We start from the raw sequence: 9,389 nt of genomic DNA on the forward strand, positions 1-9,389 counted from the left end.
TCCTCAGACCTATCTTGGGAACTTCAAAGAGTAGCCAGGTTTGTTTATGTGCAGGAAATCAAATTAGCAAGACCATTACGGTGGCTTCGTGGCATTCATGGTCAGGCTGGGGAAAAACAGTAATTGGAAAGTGCGCCTCTGTGCCCCCAGCCTGCATCTCAGGGTTTCCAAGTGCTTCACCCAGGCGAGATGGCTGGCCAGCTAATGATTGAAGGTTTGCAGGGACCTGGCTGTGTTGCCCTCTCCGGCACTGAAATTCCAGCTACTTCACAGGGAAGCGTTCAAGGGCCCAAAGGAAGATGAAGACAAAGATTCAATTTGGGTGGAAAATATCCCCCCACCCAATGTTGGGAATGAAGACAATAAACTGGAAAATAAGAAATGCATTTGAATATGTGATGAGAAATGAATTGAAAAATTCAGCCAAAACAAATGCTTCTTTCCAATATAAAATACCACAGCCTGTGGAATGTGTGTTAGGGATCTAAAGGCTGTCTGACCACAGTTTAGGCAACCCAGAAGGGGAATAATTGTAATTATGTTCAGTGGCAGTACATCCTCTCTCTACGGTGACCATACACATAGGAAAAAAAAATAGTTATTTTGGACTGCTCCAGAGCTCAGAGGGAGCGTTTCGTTGAAGACTTAGAAATGATCTGGCAAAAATCAAAAAAAATCACAGACCCTGATTAATAGCTTTGTCCAAAAGTTTGTGCACATGAAAATTTAATAAAAGGATGTGTTCATAGGAGACCTGATAGAGCCTTCGAAGGAATCAGAGCTAATAAAATAAAACAAAATATGGATCCAATAAAATAATCACAGATTCAAAAGTCTTTAGCTCTTTATGACCAGAAAATAGCTGCATTAAATTCACTGCCCACGGTGGTGCTCACCACCGTCAGTCAGCATAGTGTCTGTTCAGCTGGTGCCAGAGCCAACCTTTGAGGCACACTCGGAGCTCTCCAAAACTCTCAGGTGGCAAGCTGTAAAAGGGACTAAACCAGAACAGAAAATAAACCTTGTAAGCACCAAAGCATAAATTACCACACTCTAATCCTGAGTTGTTAAAAGGAACTGCTCCCGGACTCCTCCAAAACAAACCTCTTCCTATGACATGGAAACACATAATTCAGTGTCTGTAAAACATGGCCAAAATGTCAGCCATAGCAGAAGCACCCAGACCGTAGTCTTCCAGATGATAGAGCCCTTAAAGGTGTTAAGCTACAATAGGCTGGGCTCTGTGTCATTTAGAAGCATTTTCATTGCACCTAGACATCAAACTATACCTCAGGTGTCCTGAGTGACTGAAGAAAAATTCCCAAGTAGCTTCCCTTCCGGGTTGGAATGGGAGGATGTTGGAACTGAAGGTAGGGGCGTGGCCCTGGCTACTCTTCACTTAACTGTGAGACCTCGAGTAAATGATACAGAGCCTTTTCATCTATAAAATGGGGATGACAATCTGCCTTCTTCTCAGAGCAGAGCTGAAAAGAGATGGAGCTCAAATCCTGCATCCAGCCAGGATCCTGTGCTGATGAAAAATCAAAATCTGGATTTGTAAAGGTATTTTTTAATCCTGCACTGAAAACTGGAATTTTAAAGCTGATAATGTAAGGAATGAAAGAAAGCATTTTCTTCAAGATTGGTTCTATTTATTTATGCATAAGTGTGTCCCGGTGAGTGTGTCTATGGGTGTGCGTGTCTGTGTGTCTGTGTGTCCGTGTGTACGTGTGTATACATGTCCTGCTTGCCTTGGTAGATATGCACGCTTGTACCTCACAGAGGCCACAGTATTGCATAGTATTCCTGAGTTGGAGTTCTAGGCTTATTTCTGGGTGCTGAGACACAAACTCAGTGTTCACAACTACTGAGACATCTTTCTCATCCCAGAGATCTTTTTTGTTTAAATTAAGAAATCACTTGAGTAAAAAATTTGAGTACCTATCTTTCAGTTATTCATAAAACCAAAAGTTTCAATGTTGACATTCAAATAGCTATTATGTACTGTACTAAGAGTGTGAGACAGGAAACGACCCTGTGTCAAAGGGCCATATTGTTTATTATTCTTTTGTTAGTATTTGAATGAAATAGAGTTGCACTTTCTCAGGTAATTCTAGGAGCAGATAAGTTTAGAAAGTACGCTTAATATTGAGACACAAGAACGAGAATAGATTCCTATCAGATATCCAAAATGCAGGCTTGGTCTGGAAGGCATCCTTTATAACACCATAAAAGAAAATTGTAGGAGCAGGTGGCTGTGGTGGCACACAGCTTTAACCCCAGCACCTGGGAGGCAGAGGCAGGCAAATCTCTGTGAGTTTGAGGCTAGTCTGGTCTACAAGCCAAGTCCCAAGACAGACAAAGCTACACAGGAAAAAAAAATCCTGTCTAGAAAAGCCATTCCTAGAAATAGAAAGGAGAGAGAATGGGAGAGAATGAGAGAGAGAGAGTGGGGGGTAGGGAAGGGGAGGGGAGAAGAGAAGAGAAGAGAAGAGAAGAGAAGAGAAGAGAAGAGAAGAGAAGAGAAAAGAGGGAGGAGGAAGAAGGGGAAAGAGGAGAAGGAGAAGAAAGGGAAAAAGAAGGGGAGGAGGAGTAAGAGGAGGAGGAGGAAGAGGAGGAGGAGGAAGAGGAGGAGGAAAAGGAGAAGGAGGAGGAAGAAGAGGAAGAGGAGGAGGAGGAAACAGCTGGAGAGAAGGGTCAGTGTTTAAGAGCACTTGCTGTTCCTGTAGAGAACCAGAATCCTGTCCCCAGCACCAGCATCTGGCAGCTCATAACCATCTAGTATCGCATCTCCAGGGGATCTGACATCCTCTTCTGGCCTTCATGGGTGCCTGCACATACCCCAACACTGACACAAACAAATATAAGTACATAAATAAATATTAATAGATCTATATGAAAATTAAAACAGGAAATAGTTGACTCCTATCTGGCCCAATGAGAAGTGGAGAAAAAATTGAGACTAAGTACAATCAAACTAACCATGATCTGGTATAACAGATAGCTAGCTCATAAACTCAGGTCCTGACCAGTCTCAATCATCAACTAGTTAGGACTTTCCTCATTTAAATGGCAAGGTTTGCAGAAAGAGAATTGAACCTTCAGAACCCTGCCTCGTCCATAGTGTCAGGCAGGCAGCTTTTGCCTGTGCTAGCTCTGGTCTTGGGAAGTGTTCTGAAGAAGCTCCCCTTTTCTACTCCATTCTCACAAATAAACATCTCAATGTCTCCCAGTCCCCAACCACATAGACTAGGATAAGATTTCTAGGGTTGACCATTTATTCCTAACTGAAATCACTTGAACTCATTCTGAATTCTTAAAAGGGCAAGCAAACATTTTTAAGATAAAGTATTTAGCCTAATTAGCACAGACTTCGTAAGGCAGACAACTCCTTTCAAAATTATATATTAAATTTAAAAATAAATTTGCCTGTAGGTCATGACCGATCCCAAAAACCAAGTTTAGCTACATGCTTTAACAAATGATAAGACATGGAGTACGTCCCTGTTGTTAAATAGTACTGAAGTGTTTCTAAGCACAGTCACACCTCATTAACATGCACAAAGTGACGTCATGTCCTTTACCATATGGGAAGAGAGGTCTGACAAGTTTCAGAAATTTGCCTCACTTCATAATGCTCAGTGGATTTTCCATGTTCGGGGTACCAAATGTTTGGGGTTTTTGTTGTTGTTTGTGATTAAAATGTCTTGGACAATTATATCCATTTTATACACACACTGTAACACATCTGCCTCCACCCACCTCCTCGTTGTACCTCCATCCCAAGGTTGCCGACTTCTGATCCTTGCTATAAGTCTCTTTTCTTGTTTGTTTTGTTTGGTGACACGCTGAGTTTAACCAGGGCCATCTGTGTGACCAGTAAATATGGAACTATCTGATGGAGTCTGGTGGCCTTACCACTGGACCCACATCTGAAGAGATTTCTCCTCCCTTAAAATCTTTCAGTAGCCCATAGTTTAGCAGAGAGGGATAGGTCCTCATGAGGCCCTCTCTGATTTATGACTGGCATTAGCAGGTCCAGTCTTCAGCAGGTCCACTGCAGGCAGAGACAACAGCTGTGAGTTTATGGCTGCCAGGGGGCAGCATTTTAGTGTTCTTCTCCCTTTCTTCTGGGTCATACGTTCTTTCTCTTCCTTCATCCATGGAGTCACTCATTTATCATTATTTATTAATTTACCTTTGTTCCATTTTCAGCTGTCAATTTTCAAATAGAGGAAACTGAAGCCATTTGGTTCCCTAGCGAGGGCTGATTGTATCTTTCAACTTTTCCTTATTAGTCAATAAGAGCTTTCTCACAAACATCTCAGACCAAGTGATCACATATAAAACACCTGGCATAATTCGCATCTTGTTTCCATTACTACCACATAAATCCAACGTGTGTCCCTCCACCCTCCACGCCCCCGATAATGCAAGGCTTATCCAGGATGGGTTTGTCTGTTATTTTGTGTTGCATTTCATCTCAAAGGATTTGTATCCACAGAAAATAGTCCCTAGACAAGACGAAAATGACACAAAAGGATTCTAACTGGGAGCCACATTACCATGGACAGCTGCAGGCCAGCCAGGTTGTAGAGCAGGAATCCACTGAGACACTGGGAATGATTATTGAAAGCAGCGCAAAGGATTCAAGCCGAGAGCAGGCAGGTCACAGAGCTGGGCACTCTGCTAAACTAGGAACTACGTGTCCTTAGCTAGGAATGGCTATGCGTTGCTCTGACACACCTTCATAAACAACCTATGGAGAGAAGGGCTTTACTTTAGATGCTGGTTTTGAAGTTGTAGTCTGAGGTCATTTGCTCCACTGTTTTGGGACCCACTTGAAGCAGTTGTTTCAGCAAAACTTCTCTGCTCACAAGGGCACAGGAAGAAGATAGTGGAAAACACAAAGATCCCACAATCCCCTCCAATAGCATAAGCCCAGTGATCTATAGATTTTTCATAGGCCCTGGCCAAGTTTCTACTCCTCCTAGTAGCCCAAGCAAGAGAACCAAGACTAATGCATACGGCCCTTTGGGGAACATTCCATATCCAAGATATGGCATGAACTCTGAAAGACAGTTCTTAAGCAGAAGACATACTCATAAATTGGGTATGTTTTATGTATGCACCCCAGAGAACGGAGGCATAAACAGTGACCTTGCAAGCCTCTGGGATCATGGGACTGCTGAAGAGTGTTTAGTTTCCATCTGACAGAGATCCCCATGAACTCAGCTACTGTTAGAAAGTGACTCTTGGGATCAGAAAGTAAATGAGAACAAAGGAACATAATCCTTCTCCTGCCACCGAGAAAACACTGACAGCCAGGGCTCACAGCAGACAGAGTGCAGACCCAGACAAGCCTCTGGGACTGCCATCTGCCTGTACATAATTGGCGATAGGCATTTACTTACATGTGTGAGAGAGAAGAGCCATTTCCACAAGTAAACTATTGATAAAGGTATGAAATCCCAGGGAGCTTGAAAAAATTGAAGATCATCTCCAAGGACTAGCTTTGAAACAAAACAGAAATGCTTCTTCACTGGGGGAAAAAAAGATTATGTAGTCATTAGAACACCCAAGAAGTTTAGCCTTTATTAAACCAGAAGGTCTAATTCCTTAACTAAACCTGCCTAAGGGATTTGCAACTTGTTCTGTGAGCCCAAATATATTAACATTAATGTGTAAACCCTCTAAGGATACCCACAAACATAACTATGCTAGCTTTTTTTTCCTTGACTAGACCCAATTCTCTGATGTGAATGCATCATCAACAACTTGTAAAACAATTCATCCAGTTATTTGTTACAGAGAGATACTTAAACCATTCCAATCAAAATGTATCAAAATCAGATCAACAAATCCAGAGGCTGTGGAAAGAAATGCTATGTGTGATATTTAGTTGTTTTCCTATTCTATAGACATATTTGTATGGATGTATATATTAATGGATGGATGGATGGATGGATGGATGGATGGATGGATGGATGGATGGATGGATGGATAGGTTGGTGGGTGGGTGGATGGATGGATGGATAGGTTGGTGGGTGGATGGATGGATGGATGGATAGGTTGGTGGGTGGATGGATGGATGGATGGATGGATGGATGGATGGATGAATGGATGGACAGGTTGTTGGGTGGATGGATGGATGGATAGATGGAGAGAATAGGCCAAGTAGGTAAGTAAGAAAGGCAGATTAGAGGAAAAGAAGAGACGAAGAAGGCTGGGTAAGGCACACAAGAGCCAACGTTGCCTATAAAACCTAACCTGTTTCTCAGCTTAGCTTTACTTCCTGTGTATATACTTGATGCATGATTGACTCTTTCCTTCTTATCACTTTCAACATAAACTCTCAGGTGTCTGGACCAGATTCTCATAAATTCTGACCATACAGGTGCCAATGCAAAACTGCATGCACCTGCCCCCTAGAGGTGTCCCAGGTGTGTCTGCTGTATCACATGTGTTTGAGTAGGTAGCAGAGAGTAAAGAGGCTAGGTCTAAGCTCAATATTCTGACCTGTGAACATCTGAATGATTAGTAGCCTAACACTCCCTGAAAACAGCCAGCCTCAGTCAACCAGTCCAGAGCCAGGGGTCCCAGACAGGGAGCCAGCCTGAAATGACCTCCAGTATGGTGCTGTACAGGATTGGATGGGCTCCCAGGGCAGGGAACCAGTCAGAGACTAGAACTCCACCTGCACTGCAGGTCCAGGGCAGGAGTGAGCCTGAGACAGATGACTTTCACAAAGGGCCACTCAGGCAGGGGAGGAACAAGCCTGAGATGACCATCAGACTAGCACTACAGGGCCTGCACAAGGAGCTAGCCTGAGATGACCACTAGTCCTGCGTTCTACTGGTCTGTGGTTGTGGTGGGGGGAGGGCAGAACATGCCTGAGATAACCCTGCCAAGTGCCATAATGCACAACTGTGACCGATGGGGGACCTGGTGCTGAGGTCATGAGGGCAGGAGAGCTTTCCCTGTCCCTTAGCAGTAGCAGCACTCAGGGGATCGGGCCCTGCACCTTACCTGGGTAGCACAATAGAACTGACCCTAGTGGCAGGTTGAGCAAGGTGAGCATGCCTCAAGGGCATGAATACACGGGCCCTGCCACTTGTCTTCTCTGTAGTACCATATGCAAGGGAGAGAGGACCCCTCCTTCTCAGCCCTTGTCACCTATGACAGGCAAGAGAGCTGGCCCTGAGGTCATGAGCACAGGAGAGATGGCACTGCCCATCACCTACTGCAGCACTCCAGAGAGTGGGCCCTGCACCTCACCTGTGCACCATAGTAGAGCTCACTCTGGATGTGGGGGTTTTTCATGAGCTGGCCTGAGCATGTGAGATCAGAGAACCAGTGGGATGGTCATCTCAGATACCTCTCAGGCCCAGATCCAGGGCTTTCAATATCTGCCCCATCAATTAACTGCTGGAGTACATGAAGGAGCCAATCGTACAGATCCCAAACTCCAGTACCTCCATGACACGGGACAACAGGATACGTATAATAGTCCCAGTGAGGTTCTAGTATTGATAGAGTAGCAGAAGCCAGAGGCCTCGTACCAGATCGTCAAGTCATTGCAATGAACATTTGCCAGCAAAGAAGTATAGACAAAAGGGGACACAGTGGGACATGCCACAACTTCCATAACAAGATTTTTCCCTCTATTTTGGGGGCAGTCGCAGGAGTGGAGAGCAGGTACAAAAGTAGAGGGAGATCAGTGGGATTGGGGTGTGTGATGTGAAATTCATAAAGAGTCAATAAAAAGTTAAAAAGAAACCTGCATTCAGGTAATAAATATTTTTTAATGAAGGCTTGATGGAAGATCTCTTTCATATTAATGAAGCCACAGAGATAAATTTGGCACCAAATCTTGACACCAAAGGCAGGAGGGCGGTGATAACTTTTACTATTGGGAAGCAGGGGTGCAGGTGAAATAAATAATAATAAATAAATAGAGAAGTGAACCTGAACTCTCCCCCAAGAATGCACAGAGCAGGAATCCCTCCATAATCCTCTGAGCAACCCTTTGGGAAATGATATCATATGAAACAAGAAATTCTAAGTGTTCCCAGACCTAAACACCTTAGAAAGCTGGTTACATTTGTTACAAAGGATCCTCTTCTTAAACAACTCTAAGGAATCCTCATAGCCTTAGTAGTGAGCAAAGGCCTTTGAAGAAGTCTCCATTGATCAGCTAAGCTCTGTCATACATGGTTTGCCTAAACGCTTTTTTTAAATCACTTGGAACCAATTTCACCAAAAGCGCAGAGGTTTTCGTGTGGGGGTTCATCACAGTGAAGTCTGAAAGCAGTGCAGGTCTGTGTGTGAGCCTGAGCTCACAAAGGTGGCCTTATGCGGGGAGGTTCTGTCCATCCATGAAGTTTCACATCCCAAGATGGTAAGAGCTCCATGCATGCCAGCTACTGATCTTTCTACATCTGAGGGGTGGGGAAATGACTTGAAATGAATTTGAGGCTGTTCTGAAATTATATCCATGCTGAAAAAGAAAGAAGGGGAACCTGTGACTAATCAAAAGCCTGAGATCAAAAGTCACACCTGGACATCGAATCCTAATGTGACAGAGATCCTGGCTAAGTCAGGCAGGCTGTGGTCAGAGGGTCACCTCTGTCTAAAGGTTCTGCTTCAGGCTTCCTCTAAATGTCCCTGCTGCCCATCTTCACTCAACATGAAGGACAATTATCTGTTTGTCTCATTACTTATCTGCTCCTTTCCTTAAACAAAACAAAGATCACTAAAGGAATAATTTACCCCAAGTCATGTATCTATATCAATCAATAATTTTTTTCATCTTTTAACTTGGGTATTTCTTATTTACATTTAGATTGTTATTCCCTTTCCGGTTTCTGGCCAACATCCCTAACCCCCTCCCCTTCTATGGTGTTCCCCTCCCCCATCCTCCCCCCATTGCTACCCTCTCCCCAACAATCACGTTTTGGGGTTCAGTCTTAGGAGGACCAGGCTTCCTTCCACTGGTGATCTTACTGGGCTATTCATTTGCTACCTATGGTTGGAGCCCAGGGTCAGTCCATGTATAGTCTTTGGGTAGTGGCTTAGTCTGGAAGCTCTGGTTGGTTGGCATTGTTGTTCATATGGGGTCTCAAGCCCCTTCAAGCTCTTTCAGTCCTTTCTCTGGATTCCTTCAATGACCCAGGGGTCCGATCTCAGTTCAGTGGATTGCTACTGGCATTCGCCTATGTATTTGTTGTATTCTGGCTGTGTCTCTCAGGAGAGATCTACACCCAGTTCCTGTCGGCCTGCACTTCTTTGCTTCATCCATCTATCTGGTTTGGTGGCTGTATATGTATGGGCTACATGTGGGGCAGGCTCTGAATGGGTGTTCCTTCTGCCTCTGTTCTCAACTTTGC

The 9,389-nt window shown here is 44.1% G+C and overlaps 1 non-coding gene across 1 annotated transcript; it reads left to right on the forward strand.

Moving 5' to 3' along the window:
• Positions 1-6,420: 6,420 nt before the first annotated feature.
• Positions 6,421-6,553, forward strand: LOC116914128. The gene has a single exon (XR_004389690.1). It is a non-coding gene; the product is annotated as a small nucleolar RNA SNORA17 (small nucleolar RNA).
• Positions 6,554-9,389: the final 2,836 nt, after the last annotated feature.

The sequence above is a fragment of the Rattus rattus genome, chromosome 12 (assembly GCF_011064425.1).
Source record: "Rattus rattus isolate New Zealand chromosome 12, Rrattus_CSIRO_v1, whole genome shotgun sequence".
Lineage (NCBI taxonomy): Eukaryota > Metazoa > Chordata > Mammalia > Rodentia > Muridae > Rattus > Rattus rattus.